Source organism: Hypanus sabinus, chromosome 27, assembly GCF_030144855.1.
Source record: "Hypanus sabinus isolate sHypSab1 chromosome 27, sHypSab1.hap1, whole genome shotgun sequence".
Lineage (NCBI taxonomy): Eukaryota > Metazoa > Chordata > Chondrichthyes > Myliobatiformes > Dasyatidae > Hypanus > Hypanus sabinus.
This window is the reverse complement of record NC_082732.1, coordinates 15754322-15777854: the sequence shown is the minus strand read 5'-3', so window position 1 is coordinate 15777854 and position 23533 is coordinate 15754322. Positions and strand designations below refer to the sequence as shown.

Genomic DNA, 23533 nt, shown 5'->3' with positions numbered 1-23533 from the left:
ATGATTTCTGAACAGTTGGACACGGGAGTCTTAGAGTAATAAAAGATTCCACATTGTCCATTTTCTGACTATTCCTGTTTCAGCTGTTGATTTTTGCTAGAAGGTTCCAAATCAATTTGAAGTAAAACATACAGAGAACTTTGTCATTTCTACTAACAACCAACACAATCTGCTGATGTTCTGGGGAAATAAGCAAACCCTTACATTTCTATCAGTGTGATGCCCATGATGGAAACGGTATTGGTATGGTTAAAAGTCATACCAACCTTGAGAGGTCAATGACATAGTCCAATGATATCTAATTAATCGTGCAACAAGAAACCTATTGTTACAAGTGGATTAACATTAAATTTCACTGATTTACACAGGGCTATTAAGACTACCCCTCAGTACGATGTTCACACATTGCATTGCAACCAGCTGGGAAGAGCAGCCTTTTGTAACTAATGCCATAACTCAGCACATATCAGCAGGAATATTTTAACTTTTCGATGGTCACAATGTAATCCAGATTATTTGCATGTGATACGTGTTTGGGGTTGTTTTTTTTTCTCTTCCGGTTACGTCATCATATTAAAATCAGAACATTGAAATAAAAGCAATAGGGTGCAATCTGTCAGGAGACCAATCTGCGTTTCTGAAAACACTAACTAACTTCAACCCCCCCACCCCCCCATCAATTTTAGCAAAGGATTTAACCAGAAATATAAACCGATTGTTCCACACTTGGAAGTCTATCATTGTAGCAAACATTAAACTAAGCTATAATGTATATTTAGTGTTTTACAGATAAAATGGCCAAACTAAATTTATTTTCATGGACAGGTCCTGATGGAGGGTCTTGATCTGAATCGTCAACTACCCATTTCCCTCCATAGATGCTGCCTGGCCCATTGTGTTCCTCCAGCATTTTGTGTGTTGCTTATTCTGAACCCTATACTGCAATTTCCTGCTTCTGAGTTCGATTTGGACCTGGTTCACCAAAGGTGAAAATTTAGATATTCAAGGCAATGGACCAAACTGCCTGCTCTGCAGCAGAGGTTGGCATCTCAATGCTTTTCCAGTCCATTTCAGCTGCAGAGACCCCTTGAGATTCTCCGGGTGGAATTATGGTAAGTGACTTTTCTCGGTTGTCCGCCAGCTGAATTAAGTCTCTGCCATTGTTTATACCTCAGATGCGGGTACAAGTTAAAGGTTTGTTTACTGGACCAGTACAAGTTTCTAAAGGGTCTTGTCATCAGGTCTCTTTAAAAATTTGACTAACCTTTGTTTTTTGTTATCTACAGGCATTTCATTTACGTTCACCCTGATCTATTAAAAATGGCAAGTATTTATTGCATTATTGGGAAACCAACTTTAAAAGGCACAGAGCATACCAAACAAGCGAAAGGAATTAATTTTCGTGACAAAAATTGCACAAGTCAAAACTTTTAAAAGAATTCTGTATTTCAGCTCTATTGCAGATGGTGCCTTTGAGGCATTGACTTCCACTAACAAACACACGGAAGAAAACTAAAATAGAAAAAAATGTTATTAGTAATCATGATTCTGAATTTTTTGAAACTTAAACCTTTATATGTGCAAAATTTAAAATCTCCATAATTCACTGCTTATTTTGATACCAATCCTCAACCAAGTCTCTTGCCAATCCCTATTCATCTGCTCACCTAGCACTTGCACACTAATTTCCACCTGCCCTTTCACCACATGTTTCAGATGGACATACAAACACTTGTGAATGTCAACTTGACTTTTTTCTCCTTTTGAAAATTAGCCTTATATCAAATAATTGTAGGTGTCCAACTCAGTCCTGAGTGCACAGGAGTGCCTGTGCATGTTGTGCACAGCGCTGGGTAGAGTAGATGACAGCATATTAACACTGTCATATGTGTCAGGCTAAGCTAAAGTTTGACTTACAAATAAGCCTCCTTCTGACACAAATTCCCCATTATTATGCCATATGGGTAGACTCCTCAGTATATTAAAGGCGATTCCTACCCTGACCATCTGTACACAAATCACCATGAACCCAGCCTATATCATTAATTCCTCTGTGTTCTGAATAGAGAATTACCTTCTCATGCCCCAGGGGGGAAAAAAAAGAAAGCCAATCATTCAACCCCAAATTTTGTTTCTTCTTTTAACTTTCTGATCTTTGACAAAACATGATGCATCTTTAGCCTAAGTATAGATTTTACTTCCAGAAACTGACTTTGAGGTGTCCTCAGAGTGGGACTGGGTTGCAGCATGGGGGAATCTAGGGCCAGAGGGCACATCCTCAGAATAGAAAGACATCCCTTTAGAACAGGGATGAGTTGGGATTTCCTCATCCAGGGGGTGAAATTCATTGCCACAGATTGCTGTGGAGGCCAAGTGATGAGGTATACTTAAAAGTCGAGGTTGATGGGTTCTTAAGTAGTAAAGGGTCATAGGTTACGGAGAGAAGGCAGGAGAATCGGGTGGAGAGGGGAAATAAATCGGCCATGATGGAATGATGGAGAATACTCATTGGGCCAGGTGATAACTCTGTTCCACTATCTTATGGTCCTACAGAGAATTAAATTGGCACATACTGATTATAAAAGAGTTATTAATCTATCATCAGTTTCCCCTTTCTCTCTTATTCTGCAGCCAGATTAACATGGTTCAAAATAACATGAAAACGCCTTGGGCTTCTGTGAATAACTCAGGGGATTTACTGTATAATAGTTACTCAACCCAGAAAAGAATTCTTAACTGCAGTAAAACATATTTCAATTAGAACCGTAGTGTTCTGTAAAAGTACTGATACCTCAATATGTGCTTTAAATCTAGGACCCATCGATACCTGGACTGGGAAAAAAAACAAATACGGACCGAATATTCAATGTCAGGATGCGGCAATATGTATTTGGAAGTCTGGAGTCTAACATCTAGTAGAATGGAGTAGGTATGTATAAGGTGATAGATATAGGCACAGACCATGATACTATTGCATGCCACAATAACCACAAGGTCAACCTAAACTAAAGCTGCAACTGCTTCAAAATGCTCAGTATAGTACCATAAGACATAGGAGCAGAACTGGGTCATTTGGCCTATCTGGTCTGCTTTGTCATTCCATTCCACTCAACTCTATTTTTCTGACTCCTCTCCGTAACTTTTGATCCCTTTACAAATCAAGAACCTATTATCCTCCGCTTTAAATATACCCAAAGGCTTGGCCTCCACAGCTGCCTCGAGTTCATTCTTCAGAGTATCATCTTAGTATCGATCTCTCAAAGAGTTCATGTAGCTCACTAAATCCCTGCTAACCACCATGCATCCGTTTACACTAATCCCATTTCCTTCTCCCCATATTCACACCAGCCACCACCAGATTCTACCAACCACCCATATGCTAGGGACAAATGACATTGGCCAGTTAGCCTCCCAAGCTACAGTTCATTGGGATGTGGGACAAGACTGGAGCACCGAGAGGAAACCCATTTGGTGACAGGGAGAATATGCAGACTCGATACCGAGAGGAGCAGAGGTCACGTTTGAGCCTGTGTCACTGGTGCTGTGAGGCAGTAGCTCTACCAGCTGCACCACTGTGCTGTCCAAATGATGGAACAGATGGAAGGCAAAGGATTCTTGCAATATCATTGGCCTCCACTTTGCAATATAACAAACAAGCCCCAAAACTCACAGGAATCATTTGTACCACACTTGAGCACAGAGGGGCTTCAAACAAACTGCTGGAGGCAGTCAATTGGTGCTTACATTTCAGAGCATCTGTCCTGGACTGAGCACGTGTTATCACAAAGAAGACATAATAGTGCAGCTACATTCTTACAAGTTTGTATACATTTGGCATATCACCAAAAACTTCTGCAGACACACTGGAGGGAGTATCCTAACTGGTTGCACCATGGCCAGGTATAGAAACACCACGCTGTCCAGTTCATGCCCACTGCTCATTACTACCATAAGGCAGGAGACACAGAAGCCTTTGGTCCCATACTACCAGGTTCAGGAACAATTATTACTCTATAGGCTCCTGAGTCATCATCGATAACCTCTCTCATCTCAACTTTGAACTGATTCAACATCCTATAGACCCACTTTCAAAGCCTCTTTAAAACTCATGGTCGCAGTAATATTTTCACTTTCACAACCTGTCTTCTTTTGCGTTGGTTGTTTGTCAGTCTTTGTCTGTTTATGTGTATAGTACTTTTTGTAAAATTCTATTGTATTTAATTTTTCTTGTAAATGCTTGCAAGAAAATTATCTGAAGGTAGTATATGGTAAATATATATGTACATTGGGAATAAATTTACTTTGACCTTTGAATCAGCGGAAAATGGACAGTCAACATTTCTACTCAAGCCAATACATCAGCTGTTCATTCCCTTCTACAAAAGCTGCCTGAACCTGTGAGTTCTTCCAGCAGTTTATTTGTTTTTGCTCCAGATTCCAACATCTGCACTAACTTGTGTCTCCACAATGGAAACGTGAAAGTTGATTGGTTTCATTTCCAAGCAGGAAACTAGCTTATAGCCCCGATGTGAATCACTGGTCCTTTTCAATGGAGTTTACATGTAGAAGCCCATATCTCACTAATGTAAGAACCCGCAAGAGGCTAAATAGTTCAGGTCATTGTGACTGCTGAACGCAGACTGGCTTTGAATTTCAATGAAGTGCAGAAAGAAACAAATTGGGGATTAACAAGATTTGGATGTCTAAAGACCTGTGAATCCAGAATGCAATCACTAAAGAAAATAATTACTAACCAGTTATGGTATAACCCAGACTCCAGATATCTGTCTTATTTTCTGGAATAATGAATGAGCCAGGTGCTGGACTATCATGACTTCTGAACAGTTGGACACGGGAGTCTTAGAGTAATAAAAGATTCCACATTGTCCATTTTCTGACTATTCCTGTTTCAGCTGTTGATTTTTGCTAGAAGGTTCCAAATCAATTTGAAGTAAAACATACAGAGAACTTTGTCATTTCTACTAACAACCAACACAATCTGCTGATGTTCTGGGGAAATAAGCAAACCCTTACATTTCTATCAGTGTGATGCCCATGATGGAAACGGTATTGGTATGGTTAAAAGTCATACCAACCTTGAGAGGTCAATGACATAGTCCAATGATGTCTAATTAATCGTGCAACAAGAAACCTATTGTTACAAGTGGATTAACATTAAATTTCACTGATTTACACAGGGCTATTAAGACTACCCCTCAGTACGATGTTCACACATTGCATTGCAACCAGCTGGGAAGAGCAGCCTTTTGTAACTAATGCCATAACTCAGCACATATCAGCAGGAATATTTTAACTTTTCGATGGTCACAATGTAATCCAGATTATTTGCACGTGATACGTGTCTGGGGTTGTTTTTTTTTCTCTTCCCGTTACGTCATCATATTAAAATCAGAACATTGAAATAAAAGCAATAGGGTGCAATCTGTCAGGAGACCAATCTGCGTTTCTGAAAACACTAACTAACTTCAACCCCCCCCACCCCCCCATCAATTTTAGCAAAGGATTTAACCAGAAATATAAACTGATTGTTCTACACTAGGAAGTCTATCATTGTAGCAAACATTAAACTAAGCTATAATGTATATTTAGTGTTTTACAGATAAAATGGCCAAACTAAATTTATTTTCATGGACAGGTCCTGATGGAGGGTCTTGATCTGAATCGTCAACTATCCATTTCCCTCCATAGATGCTGCCTGGCCCATTGTGTTCCTCCAGCATTTTGTGTGTTGCTTATTCTGAACCCTATACTGCAATTTCCTGCTTCTGAGTTCGATTTGGACCTGGTTCACCAAAGGTGAAAATTTAGATCTTCAAGGCAATGGACCAAGCTGCCTGCTCTGCAGCAGAGGTTGTCATCTCAATGCTTTTCCAGTCCATTTCAGCTGCAGAGACCCCTTGAGATTCTCCAGGTGGAATTATGGTAAGTGACTTTTCTCGGTTGTCCGCCAGCTGAATTAAGTCTCTGCCATTGTTTATACCTCAGATGCGGGTACAAGTTTTAAAGGTTTGTTTACTGGACCAATACAAGTTTCTAAAGGGTCTTGTCATCAGGTCTCTTTAAAAATTTGACTAACCTTTGTTTTTTGTTATCTGCAAGCATTTCATTTACGTTCACCCTGATCTATTAAAAATGGCAAGTATTTATTGCATTATTGGGAAACCAACTCTAAAAGGCACAACAAGCGAAAGGATTTAATTTTCGTGACAAAAATTGCACAAGTCAAAACTTTTAAAAGAATTCTGTATTTCAGCTCTATTGCAGATGGTGCCTTTGAGGCATTGACTTCCACTAACAAACACACGGAAGAAAACTAAAATAGAAAAAAATGTTATTAGTAATCATGATTCTGAATTTTTTGAAACTTAAACCTTTAGATGTGCAAAATTTAAAATCTCCATAATTCACTGCTTATTTTGATACCAATCCTCAACCAAGTCTCTTGCCAATCCCTATTCACCTGCTCACCTAGCACTTGCACACTAATTTCCACCTGCCCTTTCACCACATATTTCAGATGGACATACAAACACTTGTGAATGTCAATTTGACTTTTTTCTCCTTTTGAAAATTAGTCTTATATCAAATAATTGTAGGTGTCCAACTCAGTCCTGAGTGCACAGGAGTGCCTGTGCATGTTGTGCACAGCGCTGGGTAGAGTAGATGACAGCATATTAACACTGTCATATGTGTCAGGCTAAGCTAAAGTTTGACTTACAAATAAGCCTCCTTCTGACACAAATTCCCCATTATTATGCCATATGGGTAGACTCCTCAGTATATTAAAGGCGATTCCTACCCTGACCATCTGTACACAAATCACCATGAACCCAGCCTATATCATTAATTCCTCTGTGTTCTGAATAGAGAATTACCTTCTCATGCCCCAGGGGGGAAAAAAAAGAAAGCCAATCATTCAACCCCAAATTTTGTTTCCTCTTTTAACTTTCTGATCTTTGACAAAACATGATGCATCTTTAGCCTAAGTATAGATTTTACTTCCAGAAACTGACTTTGAGGTGTCCTCAGAGTGGGACTGGGTTGCAGCATGGGGGAATCTAGGGCCAGAGGGCACATCCTCAGAATAGAAAGACATCCCTTTAGAACAGGGATGAGTTGGGATTTCCTCATCCAGGGGGTGAAATTCATTGCCACAGATTGCTGTGGAGGCCAAGTGATGAGGTATACTTAAAAGTCGAGGTTGACGGGTTCTTAAGTAGTAAAGGGTCATAGGTTAAGGAGAGAAGGCAGGAGAATCGGGTGGAGAGGGGAAATAAATCGGCCATGATGGAATGATGGAGAATACTCAATGGGCCAGGTGATAACTCTGCTCCACTATCTTATGGTCCTACAGAGAATTAAATTGGCACATACTGATTATAAAAGAGTTGTTAATCTATCATCAGTTTTCCCTTTCTCTCTTAGTCTGCAGCCAGATAAACATGGTTCAAAATAACATGATAACGCCTTGGGCTTCTGTGAATAACTCAGGGGATTTACTGTATAATAGTTACTCAACCCAGAAAAGAATTCTTAACTGCAGTAAAACATATTTCAATTAGAACTGTAGTGTTCTGTAAAAGTACTGATACCTCAATATGTGCTTTAAATCTAGGACCCATCGATACCTGGACTGAGAAAAAAAACAAATAAGGACCGAATATTCAATGTCAGGATGCGGCAATATGTACTTGGAAGTCTGGAGTCTAACAAGTTCCATCTAGTAGAATGGAGTAGGTATGTATAAGGTGATAGATATAGGCACAGACCATGATACTATTGCATGCCACAATAACCACAAGGTCAACCTAAACTAAAGCTGCAACTGCTTCAAAATGCTCAGTATAGTACCATAAGACATAGGAGCAGAACTGGGTCATTTGGCCTATCTGGTCTGCTTTGTCATTCCATTCCACTCAACTCTATTTTTCTGACTCCTCTCCGTAACTTTTGATCCCTTTACTAATCAAGAACCTATTATCCTCCGCTTTAAATATACCCAAAGGCTTGGCCTCCACAGCTGCCTCGAGTTCACTCTTCAGAGCATCGATCTCTCAAAGAGTTCATGTAGCTCACTAAATCCCTGCTAACCACCATGCATCCGTTTACACTAATCCCATTTCCTTCTCCCCATATTCACACCAGCCACCACCAGATTCTACCAATCACCCATATGCTAGGGACAAATGACATTGGCCAGTTAGCCTCCCAAGCTACAGTTCATTGGGATGTGGGAGAAGACTGGAGCACCGAGAGGAAACCCATTTGGTGACAGGGAGAATATGCAGACTCGATACCGAGAGGAGCAGAGGTCACGTTTGAGCCTGTGTCACTGGTGCTGTGAGGCAGTAGCTCTACCAGCTGCACCACTGTGCTGTCCAAAGGATGGAACAGATGGAAGGCAAAGGATTCTTGCAATATCATTGGCCTCCACTTTGCAATATGACAAACAAGCCCCAAAACTCACAGGAATCATTTGTACCACACTTGAGCACAGAGGGGCTTCAAACAAACTGCTGGAGGCAGTCAATGGACGCTTACATTTCAGAGCATCTGTCCTGGACTGAGCACGTGTTATCACAAAGAAGACATAATAGTGCAGCTACATTCTTACAAGTTTGCATACATTTGGCATATCACCAAAAACTTCTGCAGACACACCAGAGGGAGTATCCTAACTGGTTGCACCATGGCCAGGTATAGAAACACCACGCTGTCCAGTTCATGCCCACTGCTCATTACTACCATAAGGCAGGAGACACAGAAGCCTTTGGTCCCATACTACCAGGTTCAGGAACAATTATTACTCTATAGGCTCCTGAGCCATCATCGATAACCTCTCTCATCTCAACTTTGAACTGATTCAACATCCTATAGACCCACTTTCAAAGCCTCTTTAAAACTCATGGTCGCAGTAATATTTTCACTTTCACAACCTGTCTTCTTTTGCGTTGGTTGTTTGTCAGTCTTTGTCTGTTTATGTGTATAGTACTTTTTGTAAAATTCTATTGTATTTAATTTTTCTTGTAAATGCTTGCAAGAAAATTATCTGAAGGTAGTATATGGTAAATATATATGTACATTGGGAATAAATTTACTTTGACCTTTGAATCAGCGGAAAATGGACAGTCAACATTTCTACTCAAGCCAATACATCAGCTGTTCATTCCCTTCTACAAAAGCTGCCTGAACCTGTGAGTTCCTCCAGCAGTTTATTTGTTTTTGCTCCAGATTCCAACATCTGCACTAACTTGTGTCTCCACAATGGAAACGTGAAAGTTGATTGGTTTCATTTCCAAGCAGGAAACCAGCTTATAGCCCCGATGTGAATCACTGGTCTTTTTCAATGGAGTTTACATGTAGAAGCCCATATCTCACTAATGTAAGAACCCGCAAGAGGCTAAATAGTTCAGGTCATTGTGACTGCTGAACGCAGACTGGCTTTGAATTTCAATGAAGTGCAGAAAGAAACAAATTGGGGATTAACAAGATTTGGATGTCTAAAGACCTGTGAATCCAGAATGCAATCACTAAAGAAAATAATTGCTAACCAGTTATGGTATAACCCAGACTCCAGATATCTGTCTTATTTTCTGGAATAATGAATGAGCCAGGTGCTGGACTATATCATGACTTCTGAACAGTTGGACACGGGAATCTTAGAGTAATAAAAGATTCCACATTGTCCATTTTCTGACTATTCCTGTTTCAGCTGTTGATTTTTGCTAGAAGGTTCCAAATCAATTTGAAGTAAAACATACAGAGAACTTTGTCATTTCTACTAACAACCAACACAATCTGCTGATGTTCTGGGGAAATAAGCAAACCCTTACATTTCTATCAGTGTGATGCCCATGATGGAAACGGTATTGGTATGGTTAAAAGTCATACCAACCTTGAGAGGTCAATGACATAGTCCAATGATGTCTAATTAATCGTGCAACAAGAAACCTATTGTTACAAGTGGATTAACATTAAATTTCACTGATTTACACAGGGCTATTAAGACTACCCCTCAGTACGATGTTCACACATTGCATTGCAACCAGCTGGGAAGAGCAGCCTTTTGTAACTAATGCCATAACTCAGCACATATCAGCAGGAATATTTTAACTTTTCGATGGTCACAACGTAATCCAGATTATTTGCACGTGATACGTGTTTGGGGTTGTTTTTTTTCTCTTCCCGTTACGTCATCATATTAAAATCAGAACATTGAAATAAAAGCAATAGGGTGCAATCTGTCAGGAGACCAATCTGCATTTCTGAAAACACTAACTAACTTCAACCCCCCCCACCCCCCCATCAATTTTAGCAAAGGATTTATCCAGAAATATAAACCGATTGTTCTACACTAGGAAGTCTATCATTATAGCAAACATTAAACTAAGCTATAATGTATATTTAGTGTTTTACAAATAAAATGGCCAAACTAAATTTATTTTCATGGACAGGTCCTGATGGAGGGTCTTGATCTGAATCGTCAGCTATCCATTTCCCTCCATAGATGCTGCCTGGCCCATTGTGTTCCTCCAGCATTTTGTGTGTTGCTTATTCTGAACCCTATACTGCAATTTCCTGCTTCTGAGTTCGATTTGGACCTGGTTCACCAAAAGTGAAAATTTAGATCTTCAAGGCAATGGACCAAACTGCCTGCTCTGCAGCAGAGGTTGGCATCTCAATGCTTTTCCAGTCCATTTCAGCTGCAGAGAACCCTTGAGATTCTCCGGGTGGAATTATGGTAAGTGACTTTTCTAGGTTGTCCGCCAGCTGAATTAAGTCTCTGCCATTGTTTATACCTCAGATGTGGGTAGAAGTTAAAGGTTTGTTTACTGAAACAATACAAGTTTATAGAGGGTCTTGTCATCAGGTCTCTTTAAAAATTTGACTGACCTTTGTTTTTTGTTATCTACAGGCATTTCATTTACGTTCACCCTGATCTTTTAACAATGGCAAGAATTTAATTTCATGATTGGGAAACCAACTGTAAAAGGCACAGAGCATACCAAACAAGCGAAAGGAATTAACTTTCGTGACAAAAATTGCACAATCCAAAACTTTTGAAAGAATTCTGTATTTCAGCTCTATTGCAGATGGTGCCTTTGAGGCATTGACTTCCACTAACAAACACACAGAAGAAAACTAAAATAGAAAAAAATGTTATTAGTAATCATGATTCTGAATTTTTTGAAACTTAAACCTTTATATGTGCAAAATTTAAAATCTCCATAATTCACTGCTTATTTTGATACCACTCATCAACCAAGTCTCTTGCCAATCCCTATTCATCTGCTCACCTAGCACTTGCACACTAATTTCCACCTGCCCTTTCACCACATATTTCAGATGGACATACAAGCACTTGTGAAAGTCAATTTGACTTTTTCTCCTTTTGAAAATTAGCCTTATATCAAATAATTGTAGGTGTCCAACTCAGTCCTGAGTGCCAGGGGAACTGCATGTTGTGCACAGCGCTGGGTAGAGTAGATGACAGCATATTAACACTGTCATATGTATCAGGCTAAGCTAAAATTTGACTTACAAATAAGCCTCCTTCTGACACAAGTTCCCCATTATTATGCCATATGGGTAGTCTCCTCAGTATATTAAAGGCGATGCCTACCCTGACCATCTGTACACAAATCACCATGAACCCAGCCTATATCATTAATTCCTCTGTGTTCTGAATAGAGAATTACCTTCTCATGCCCCAGGGGGGAAAAAAAAGAAAGCCGATCATTCAACCCCAAATTTTGTTCCTTCTTTTAACTTTCTGATCTTTGACAAAACATGATGCATCTTTAGCCTAAGTATAGATTTTACTTCCAGAAACTGACTTTGAGGTGTGCAATACCTCGGATGCATTGTAGGTGAAAGAATTTTTCTACTTTTTTTTAAATTAAGGAAGTGTTTTGGACCCGGCTTTCATTCAAAAGCTCTGTCTTTATTTTATTGCAGGATGAACATTCAGTGTGCCTGATAAATGGTGGGGATACAATTCTCATTCAGGTGCAATTTACAAAGGCAGACTGCATAAGATAAATTTGACTTGCACACCAGTGTAAGCCTGTGATCACCCTTCATGGCAATCAATGTTGAAACAGAACACAAAATGAGGGGCCATGGATTTCGGTTCCAGAAACAAGTAAGTCACTGTTCAAAATGAAGCCCACTGCCTTTATGCAGTTATAAATATGACTGTGGGATCAAGGAATTTTAAAATGTGACAACTTCCTTTATCTCTCAATTCTTTTTTGTAAATATTAATGCTTACTTTACAGATGAAACATGTGGTGAACTACATATACCTGTCTGGACACGCCCCCTGCTGACTGCTCCTGTGGCTCCTCCCACAGACCCCGGTATAAAGGCAATTGAGGCCTGAGCCCGGCCTCTCTGTCTCCAGGACGTAGTATGGTGGTCAACTACTGCTTGTTCCTTCTTCCAGTCAATACAAGCAGATGTCTCGCCTTCACGTCTCAGAGAGAGTTATTGATGGTGCATCAAAACACATGGCAGGTCTCCTGCCATCTGGATTATTTGGACATGTGTTGTGATAAACAATTACCGGTAGGCTCCAAATTTGTTATATTGCAATTTCTAAGAGGTTAATGATCCTTTCCCACATTAATCTTATCTGGTACAGGCAATCGACTGAGTTGTGAGAAAGTACAACCAGCTGGGAAGAGCAGCCTTTTGTAACTAATGCCATAACTCAGCACATATCAGTAGTAATATTTTAACTTTTTGATGGTCACAATGTAATCCAGATTATTTACACGTGATACGTGTTTGTGGTTGTTTTTTTTCCTCTTCCCCTTATGTCATCATATTAAAATCAGAACATTGAAATAAAAGCAATAGGGTGCAATCTGTCAGGAGGCCAATCTGCGTTTCTGAAAACACTAACTTCAACCCCCCACCCCCCCATCAATTTTAGCAAAGGATTTAACCAGAAATATAAACCGATTGTTCCACACTAGGAAGTCTATCATTGTAGCAAACATTAAACTAAGCTAAAATGTATATTTAGTGTTTTACAAATAAAATGGCCAAACTAAATTTATTTTCATGGACAGGTCCTGATGGAGGGTCTTGATCTGAATTGTCAACTATCCATTTCCCTCCATAGATGCTGCCTAACCCATTGTGTTCCTCCAGCATTTTGTGTGTTGCTTATTCTGAGCACTATACTGCAATTTCCTGCTTCTGAGTTCGATTTGGACCTGGTTCACCAAAGGTGAAAATTTAGATCTTCAAGGCAATGGACCAAGCTGCCTGCTCTGCAGCAGAGGTTGGCATCTCAATGCTTTTCCAGTCCATTTCAGCTGCAGAGACCCCTTGAGATTCTCCGGGTGGAATTATGGTAAGTGACTTTTCTCGGTTGTCCGCCAGCTGAATTAAGTCTCTGCCATTGTTTGTACCTCAGATGTGGGTACAAGTTTTAAAGGTTTGTTTACTGGACCAATACAAGTTTCTAAAGGGTCTTGTCATCAGGTCTCTTTAAAAATTTGACTAACCTTTGTTTTTTGTTATCTGCAAGCATTTCATTTACGTTCACCCTGATCTATTAAAAATGGCAAGTATTTATTGCATTATTGGGAAACCGACTTTAAAAGGCACAGAGCATACCAAACAAGCGAAAGGAATTAATTTTCGTGACAAAAATTGCACAAGTCAAAACTTTTAAAAGAATTCTGTATTTCAGCTCTATTGCAGATGGTGCCTTTAAGGCATTGACTTCCACTAACAAACACACGGAAGAAAACTAAAATAGAAAAAAATGTTATTAGTAATCATGATTCTGAATTTTTTGAAACTTAAACCTTTATATGTGCAAAATTTAAAATCTCCATAATTCACTGCTCATTTTGATACCAATCCTCAACCAAGTCTCTTGCCAATCCCTATTCACCTGCTCACCTAGCACTTGTACACTAATTTCCACCTGCCCTTTCACCACATATTTCAGATGGACATACAAACACTTGTGAATGTCAATTTGACTTTTTTCTCCTTTTGAAAATTAGCCTTATATCAAATAATTGTAGGTGTCCAACTCAGTCCTGAGTGCCAGGGGAACTGCATGTTGTGCACAGCGCTGGGTAGAGTAGATGACAGCATATTAACACTGTCATATGTGTCAGGCTAAGCTAAAGTTTGACTTACAAATAAGCCTCCTTCTGACACAAGTTCCCCATTATTATGCCATATGGGTAGTCTCCTCAGTATGTTAAAGGCGATGCCATCTGACCATCTGTACACAAATCACCATGAACCCAGCCTATATCATTAATTCCTCTGTGTTCTGAATAGAGAATTACCTTCTCATGCCCCAGGGGGGAAAAAAAAGAAAGCCATCATTCAACCCCAAATTTTGTTTCTTCTTTTAACTTTCTGATCTTTGACAAAACATGATGCATCTTTAGCCTAAGTATAGATTTTACTTCCAGAAACTGACTTTGAGGTGTGCAATACCTCGGATGCATTGTAGGTGAAAGAATTTTTCTACTTTTTTTTTAAATTAAGGAAGTGTTTTGGACCCGGCTTTCATTCAAAAGCTCTGTCTTTATTTTATTGCAGGATGAACATTCAGTGTGCCTGATAAATGGTGGGGATACAATTCTCATTCAGGTGCAATTTACAAAGGCAGACTGCATAAGATAAATTTCACTTGCACACCAGTGTAAGCCTGTGATCACCCTTCATGGCAATCAATGTTGAAACAGACCACAAAACGAGGGGCCATGGATTTCAGTTCCAGAAACAAGTAAGTCACTGTTCAAAATGAAGCCCACTGCCTTTATGCAGTTATAAATATGACTGTGGGATCAAGGAATTTTAAAATGTGACAACTTCCTTTTTCTCTCAATTCTTTTTGTAAATATTAATGCTTACTTTACAGATGAAACATGTGGTGAACTACATATACCTGTCTGGACACGCCCCCTGCTGACTACTCCTGTGGCTCCTCCCACAGACCCCGGTATAAAGGCAATTGAGGCCTGAGCCCGGCCTCTCTGTCTCCAGGATGTAGTATGGTGGTCAACTACTGCTTGTTCTTTCTTCCAGTCAATACAAGCCGATGTCTCGCCTTCACGTCTCAGAGAGAGTTATTGATGGTGCATCAAAACACATGGCAGGTCTCCTGCCATCTGGATTATTTGGACATGTGTTGTGATAAACAATTCGGCTCCAAATTTGTTACATTGCAATTTCTAAGAGGTTAATGATCCTTTCCCACATTAATCTTATCTTGTACAGACAATCGACTGAGTTGTGAGAAAGTGCTTCAGGTAGAAGCCCAAATGGTGAGATTTTCTGATACTGTACTCTTTCAAGGTGGCATATGACTATGAGATGTGAAACCTCTTAGAGCAGCATTTCCATCATTTCAGTATCTTCAAAAACAAAAAGAAGGCCCACCAGCGCCTTTACTTTCTGAGAAAGCTGAAGAAATTTGGCCTGTCCCCTAAAACCCTCACTAATTTTTATAGGTGCACCGTAGAAAGCATTCTTCTAGGGTGCATCACAACCTGGTATGGAAGTTGTCCTGTCCAAGACTTGAAGAAGCTGCAGAAGATCATGAACATAGCCCAGCACATCACACAAACCAATCTTCCATCCTTGGACTCACTTTACACTGCACGCTGTCGGAGCAGTGCTGCCAGGATAATCAAGGACACGACCCACCCAGCCAACACACTTTTTGTCCCTCTTCTCTCTGGGAGAAGGTTCAGGACCTTGAAGATTCATATGGCCAGATTTGGAAACAGCTTCTTTCCAACTGTGATAAGACTGCTGAACGGATCCTGACCCAGATCTGGGCCGTACCTTCCAAATATCCGGACCTGACTTGCACTTCCTTACTTTCCCTTTTCTAATTATGATTTATAATTTAAATTTTTATTATATTTACTTTGATTTGTACTTCAGGGAGCACGAAGCACGGAATCAAATATTGCTGTGATGATTGTACGCTCTAGTATCAATTGTTTGGTGACAATAAAGTAATTGTAATAAATCACCCAAGACAATCCAAACTCTAGAACATAAAGATATTGGAAAACAGGAACAGGCAAGGTCATTCAGCCTTCAAGCTTGTGGTGTTAGTCAATATGACAGTGGTGATCTTGCCTGATCTCTTCTGTTCCTGTACCCCATAATTCCCCATTCCAAAATGGGGAATAAGTACTTCCTCTTTAAATACCCACAATGATAGGGCATCCATCATCTTCCAATATGGAGAATTCTATTCACCAGGTTTTGCAAGAAGAAATACATGCACACCCCAGTTTCAAAAGACTACACCCTAACTTTCTAACTGTGTCCCCTTAATCAAAGCCCTCTGACTAGTGGAAAGATGTCAACATCTGCCCTGTCATGCCCCCTCAGCATCAAGAAAATATACTCAAGGAAACAAGCATTAAATTAGGGGGCAGAAGAAAATCTGCAGGAAAAAGTGAAAAATCTGGAGGAACTGGCAGTCAGATAAATCGTCTGCCTCTCTATGTCCATTCTTCACCTCTTTGAAGATCTATTCTCACGATCAACAAAAGGAGTTGTATTCCCTACCCAATTCCAACTCTCTATTAATCAGCTTCCACCCGTCTGAATGATTAGCTGCTGTCATCCAAATAATGACTGAACCCCATTTTCTATTATCAACTTTAAATTTCATTTCGGCACCTGTTGTCAAGACACCATGAGGAAAGTCACTGTCCTTGATAATCAGGTTTAAGCTATAAATAGCTGACAAGTGGTAACGTTTTTGCTCAACTGTAGATTGGCATCATTATCCTTGGAATAAAATATATAAAAATATAGATTCTCTAGTCAATACTGATTCAAGAAAGTGATCAAACACGAGGAAATCTGCAGATGCTGGAAATTCAAACAACAACACACACAAAATGCTGGTGGAACACAGCAGGCTAGGCAGCATCTATAGGGAGAAGCGATGTCGACTTTTCAAAGGGTCTCGGGCCGAGACGTCGACAGCGCTTCTCCCTATAGATGCTGCCTGGCCTGCTGTGTTCCACCAGCATTTTGTGTGTGTTGTTGGTCCAAGAAAATGATGCCAGCTTTAAGGAATTCTATTGTTCCTGCAGTCCAGATCCAAGGATTAGATGGCTATATTAAGAAGCATTTGGATAAACATTTGACTTGCCTGCTAGTAAATGAGCCTAGTGTAGCTGGGTTATTGATTGTGACATTTATGTAAAGAGCTAAAGGATCTATTTCCATACTGTGTGAGCCTTTGCCTCAATATATCCCCAGTTATCAAGGATAAATGTTTTATATATTGTCTAAAGCAAACTTTGGAGAAAGGAAAGAGTAAGTGCTCTTCAAAGCAGTTACATAACTATCAACCATATCTTAGGAATGCAGAGGACATACAACTTGTGTTTATAATACTGACTAGAAGAGATTCCGCAGATGCAGGAAATTCAGAACAACACACACAAAAGGCTGGAGGAACTCAACAGGTAAGGCAGCATCAATGGAGAGGAGTAAACAGTCAACGTTTTGGGCCAAGACCCTTCATCAGGACTGAAAAGGAAAGGGGCATGAAGCCAGATTAAGAAAGTGGGAGAAGGGGAAGGAATACAAGCTGGCAGGAAGAAACGTAAAGCCAGGTGAGGGGAAAGGCGGGTGTGTAGGGGAGGGGGGCATGGAGTGAGAAGCACGGAGATGATCAGTGGAAAAGGCAAAGGGCTAAAAGAAGTAGTAAACAGATATAACAGCAGAGAGGACCATGACAGAAAGAGAAGGAAGAGTGATACCAGAGGGAGCTGATTGGCAAGTGAGGGGGAAGAGAAGGGGTAAGAGTGAAGGCAGAAAGAAACACACGAGAGAACGCTAATGCTTGGGTGGCACAGTAGTGTAGTGGTTAGCACAATGGTTTACAGTACCAGTGACCCGGGTTCAATTCCCACTGCTGCCTGGAAGGAATTTGTACATTCTCCCCGTGACCACGTGGGTTTCCTCCAGCTGCTCAGGTTTTCTCCCACAGTCCAAAGACCTACCAGTTAGTAGGTTAATTATTCATAGTAAATTGTCCCGTGATTAGGTGATTAGCTGCTGAGTGGTGTGACTTGAATGGTCAGAAGGGCCTATATCTCAATAAATAAATAAATATCTGGAGCAGCACACACAAAATGCTGGAATCCTGAAGAAGGGTCTCAGCCCTACATGTCAACCATCCATTTCCCTCCTTAGATGCTGCCTGACTGGCTGAGTTTCTCCTGAATTCTGTGTGTGTTACATCAAGCAGATGGTTTATCTTTGTTTTGACATACAAGTGCGAGCAGATGGTCGTGGAGGAAAGGGGAAGGAGTTGAGTGGCAGTGAAGAAAATAATGACATATCTTAACAAGAAAATATTTCCACTCAGACGGCATCAGCCTCCGCAACCTGGTTAAGGTGTACTTCACTGGAATGAGAGGAGAGAATCACTTCTCCAGTCTGCCTGTCAACCAACTGTCTGAGATTCAGAATGGAAAGAAGAACACTCGAGTTCAGCCTGAAAGCAGAATAGAAATTGATTTCATGACTTTGTGTTGTAGGTATGTGCTTACAGTGCTCACTGACAAACACAAATAATTTGGCTTTCAGTGCAGAGACAAAGGTCTTCAAGCCTGATTTAAAAGGATTCCTGTCAAATAGATTTGGCTTTTTCAAATAGAATCTTCCTTTGGCTCGTTAGGAATGCAACAATTTGAACCCTTGATTGTAATTGTGCAGGTCCAATGTACTGCCATTAATCTGTGGACTATTCAGGGTAATTATTAAGGTGCCTCAATGGAGAGGCAGAGGAAATGCTAGAAAATAAAACATTAGACACAGGAAGCAAACCAAAGCTCTCACAAAGCTGTGGGGGGTTTCCTGGGATGGTGGAAATTGTGAGGGGTTTAAGGCCTGGTTTCATAGTCTGGTTTCACAGTTCTGCAATGCATGGAAAAAGACAACCGGGGAATCTTTTCATGTTCAAAGGCCAGGAACAAAACAAATGCACAGACAAAGCAGCACAGAATCTCATGGGCCTCTTTGCCACTTTCTCTGTCTTTCCCCTCTTGTGTCCACCCCTTTCCATCATTTCATTCTTTTTATTTTTCAATCTTATTCACTCTTTTCGAAAACTGTCCTCACAAAAGTATTGTCGTGGTAACTACAGCCAGTGCAGCCATTATACTAAACAGGACACAAAGATCAGCACATCAGCAGGTCCCGTTTTGTTCCAGTTTAACAAAAACCAGCTTGGTAAATACAATGCCATTTTCTTGCAATCTCATGGGCCTCTTTGCCACTTTCTCTGTCTTTCCCCTCTTGTGTCCACCCCTTTCCATCATTTCATTCTTTTTATTTTTCAATCTTATTCACTCTTTTCCAAAACTGTCCTCACAAAAGCATTGCTGTATTTAGCAATAATACCTGTTGGATCCTCCGAAAGGTTGGTCCAAAGATGGTCCATAAACTGAATGGAATGACATTACGAGTATCTTGCACTCAGAAAACTGGACCTGTGCAATTCCCAGCAGTGTCACACAACGTCACACATCTCACAGCTCTCTGCGAGCAGCGTTCAAAGAAAAGCACTCCTTTTTACAAATGCCGCAAAGAAACAAAGGATATGGGGAGAAGGACTCAGCTCTTTGAATCACTCAAAGAGTGTGTTGCTATGGACACATGCCGTTCCTGCAGCACAGGAGCACAGCCACAAGATGCCTTGTTGCTCCAAAGATCAGGGTTTTACCCAGACTATGTGGAGTTTGCACATTCTTCCTGTGATCTTGTTGGTTTCCTCCTACACCTCAAAGATTAGTCGGTTAATTGTCCACTAAGTGTGGACTAGACTGTACAGGTGTGATAGAATCTAATAGTAGTGTGGTGAACTACATATACCTGTCTGGACACGCTCCCTGCTGACTGCTGCTGTGGCCCCTCCCACTGACCGTGGCTCCTTCCACACTGTGGCATTCTCCCTCTCCACCTGTCCATTTCCCCGGGGATTATAACTCGTGATCCGACTAGTAAGCAATGCCCCTAGCCAGCAGGTACTGGCACAGCTCGTCACTCATAAAGGAGGACCCTCTATCACTGTGGATATAGCAGGGATATCCAAACAGAGTGAAGAGCTGGCGCAGGGCTTTTATGACAGACGTGGTAGTGGTGTCGGGGTTTGGATTGGGGATGGTGGGATGAATGTAAATAGTTGATTATTCATCAGCATGGATTCAGTGGGAAGAAGAAACTCTCTTTCTTGTATGGCTCTATGACATATGAAGCTATGACATGGCAGAACAGACGCAATAGGCCAATGACCTAACTCTGCCCCTATATCTCATGGTTTTATCAGATTAGGAGAATGGGCAAAGAAGAGGCAGATGGAATATAGTATCATGAAATGTACGGTCATGTACTTTGGTAGAAGAAATAAAAGAGCAGACTATTTTCTAAATGGAGTGAAAATTCAGAACTCTAAGGAGCTTTGGAGTTCTTATGCAGGATTTCCTGAAGGCTGATTTGCAGGTTGAGTCAATGGTGAGGAAAGCTAGTGCAATGTTGGCATTAATGTCAAGAGGACTGGAATATAAATGCAAGGATGTAATGTTGAGGCTTTATAAAGCACTGGTGAGGTCTCGCTTGGAGTACTGAGAGCAGTTTTGGGACCCGCATCTAAGAAAGGATGTGCTGACGTTGGAAAGGGTGCAGAGGTTCATGAAAATGATTCTGGGATTGAATGGATTGTCATTGAAGAGTACTTGATGGCTCTGGGTCTCTACTCAATAGAATTTAGAAGAATGAAAGATGATATTATTGAAACCTATTGCATCTTGAAAGGCCTCAATAGAGTGGATATAGTTAGGATGTTTCCGTGGGCTGGGGTAGTCTAAGACTAGAGGACACAGCCTCAAAATAGAGGGGCATTCTTTTAGAACAGAGATGAGGAGAAATTTCTTCAGCCTGAGAGTGATGAATCTGTTGAATTCATTGCCACAGGAACTGTGGAGGCCAAGTCATTGGGTTTACTTAAGGCATGATTCCTGATTAGTCATGGCATGAAGGGATACAGGAGAAGGGAGGGGACTGGGGCTGAGAGGGAAACTGGATCAGTCATGATGAAATGGCACAGCAGCTGTGATGGGCCAAATGGCCTCATTCTTATGATTTCATACCAGGAAGAAGATCCGCATACCAGGAGAAGAAATCCCTGACCCACCCGAGGAAGAACCTGGAGGGAAGTAACAGTGGTCTTCTCCACAAGAACCTTCAGTCTCCACACTGTGCAGCAATACGGGAAGAAATCTCAGGTCTGCAAAAGATACGCTAGGATGATCGACACACCAGTGGGAATCCTCACAGAAAGTGTTTACTGATGCAACATCCAAAGAACTTAAAAAAAGGTGCCACTCATCTGGAAACCCAAAGGAATCATTGCAAGTTGTTAAATTAATACAAGAAGGAACTCACTCACCATATGTTAAATTCAGAGCAGGGGAACCTGTGCAGGAGGATGTGAAGAGATTAACTTCATCATTCTGGTTCTCTGTATGTTACCATAGTCCCTCTTGTTACACCTGGTTCCACTTCAGGCAATTGAGTCTCATTCTCCCACTAAATTTTCCCTGCAAACTCTTCTTTCAACTACCATCAACACCCCACTCTCCAGATTCTATCATTCTCCTACACACCAGGGACATATTGCAATGGAAAATTAACCTACCAATCTATGCATCTAGGACATAGGAAGAAACCGGAGAACCCAGTAAAAGACACATATGGTCCTGCAAATTCCACACAGACAGCAACAAGGGATGGGCTTCAACAGTGAGTACGCCATTAACCTGGTTGGTTATTGGTCTCATGTTGGTGCTTGGGCTTGTAATGTGGAGCAGGACACTTGATTTGTAGGTTCCTATGGGCAAAAGTCTTTCCCTTAGGAAGTACCTGATATTCTTTCCAGCAATGATGCCTCCTCTGTTGATGGGAAGGGGAGGCTGCAAATGCTGAGCAGGGTCTCCCTCTCGATGGCCTTAATCTTCCTTCTGCTCCTTCCTATGAATATACACTCCATCTTCTCATTGCTAGTCCACCATCAGCAGCTGATATCAACAGCTACTGGACTAAGAACATGTAACACCTGAAATGAGGTCTCCATATCTGCCAGTAATGTATGACAGGTTGTTTCCAGTGCTACCCTGTTACACACTGACTCAGGTTTCTGTGCTCAGACACTGCGGATGGGGAACCTGCCAATGGGAGGAACTAGAGAAGTAGACAGGTCCCTTTCTCCCACCAGAGTCCATCCCTTCACGCAGTCGATATCACTGAAAATATCCGCAGTGTATATTTCACCAGGGTGAAGGAGTCATGCACGTATCCCAGAAGCAATGCATTCCTCATGAGGACAATTTTCTCATGTTACGCAGCCACATCTACACCGAGGGAGCCACCCAGCTCCAAGTTATGAAGGGACGCTCTTATGAGCAAGTGAATCACTGGCCTGCTGTTAGACATGGGAAGCCAGGAATGCTGGCACATCCCAGGATTCCAGATGTCACCTCCAGGATCCGAGATCATTCCTTTCCTAATACAATGTTGTACTGAACAACAAATTGGGAGACAAAGCAGACGTTGATGTAGTCACCTGCAAAGATCCTTTGTTGAGAAAGTTGAGAGTCCACCCATGAGATAATGAACAGAGGTTTCCCTCAAATATCACATACCACAGTATCAACAGCCGCGCAAAACAGAAGCCTAAGTGGTTCATCAAAGTGGTCCAGATGAGATTTGGTGCCTCTGCAGACTCTATAGGAGTTTTCATACTTCACTGGGTTCATATCCTTGCATCCTTCCACTCAACGTCCTGAACCCAGCCTAAACAGTCAGCCATGAGCCAGTGATGGAATGCTGACAGTTGGTGTCACTATTTAGATACCCATTGAGTAAGTATTTTAGAGGTCTATTGCTGGAGACAGTTCTGGAAGGTCCCTGGCCAGCCTAGTAATTTCTAAGTCTGACCAGCTGAGATTCATCATTCTCAGCAGACTGCCCCTTTAAGCAATGTACCATGCATCACATTTGCACAAGGTTCTCCTGGATCTACAGAGATCATTTCACAACTTTGTCTCCAATTAACATCAGTATGGTCAGAATAGGTTTTGTGGTTTATGACACACCTGTACTGAATTTATGGATGCCCAGAAGAGCTCGGTACCATTTCCTGTCTCTGGAAAGAATACTCCAGGGAAAGCTAAAATTGAACTGCAAAGTGTCCAAATAATTGACACCATGTGTTCTAGCTTCCAAAGCAACTTTTTTTTTAAATTATTGGGATTGGGGGGCAGGATATTCAAGAAAGTTGCAGACACTTCTGTTGCCTACAGAGAAGCATCACCTTTTTAAACTTTTATTTAGGATGTCTTAGAATGACCCAATAAGCTTCAAGACCCTGGTATCAATAGCTCCTTGTGTAACTGAATCCTTGAGGCCTTCATTTGCAGACCCC

At 41.0% G+C, this 23533-nt stretch overlaps 1 protein-coding gene and 1 long non-coding RNA gene across 7 annotated transcripts in view; one reads left to right on the top strand and one right to left on the bottom strand.

The window, feature by feature from the left end:
* The window catches only part of LOC132382003 (alkaline phosphatase-like), a 94359-nt gene that overhangs the window by 62315 nt on the left and 8511 nt on the right, over positions 1 to 23533 (bottom strand). The window lies entirely within an intron of this gene.
* On the top strand, positions 11492 to 16101 carry LOC132381925 (uncharacterized). Its single transcript, XR_009508139.1, has 3 exons — positions 11492 to 12166; positions 12303 to 12591; positions 14605 to 16101. It is a non-coding gene; the product is annotated as an uncharacterized LOC132381925 (long non-coding RNA).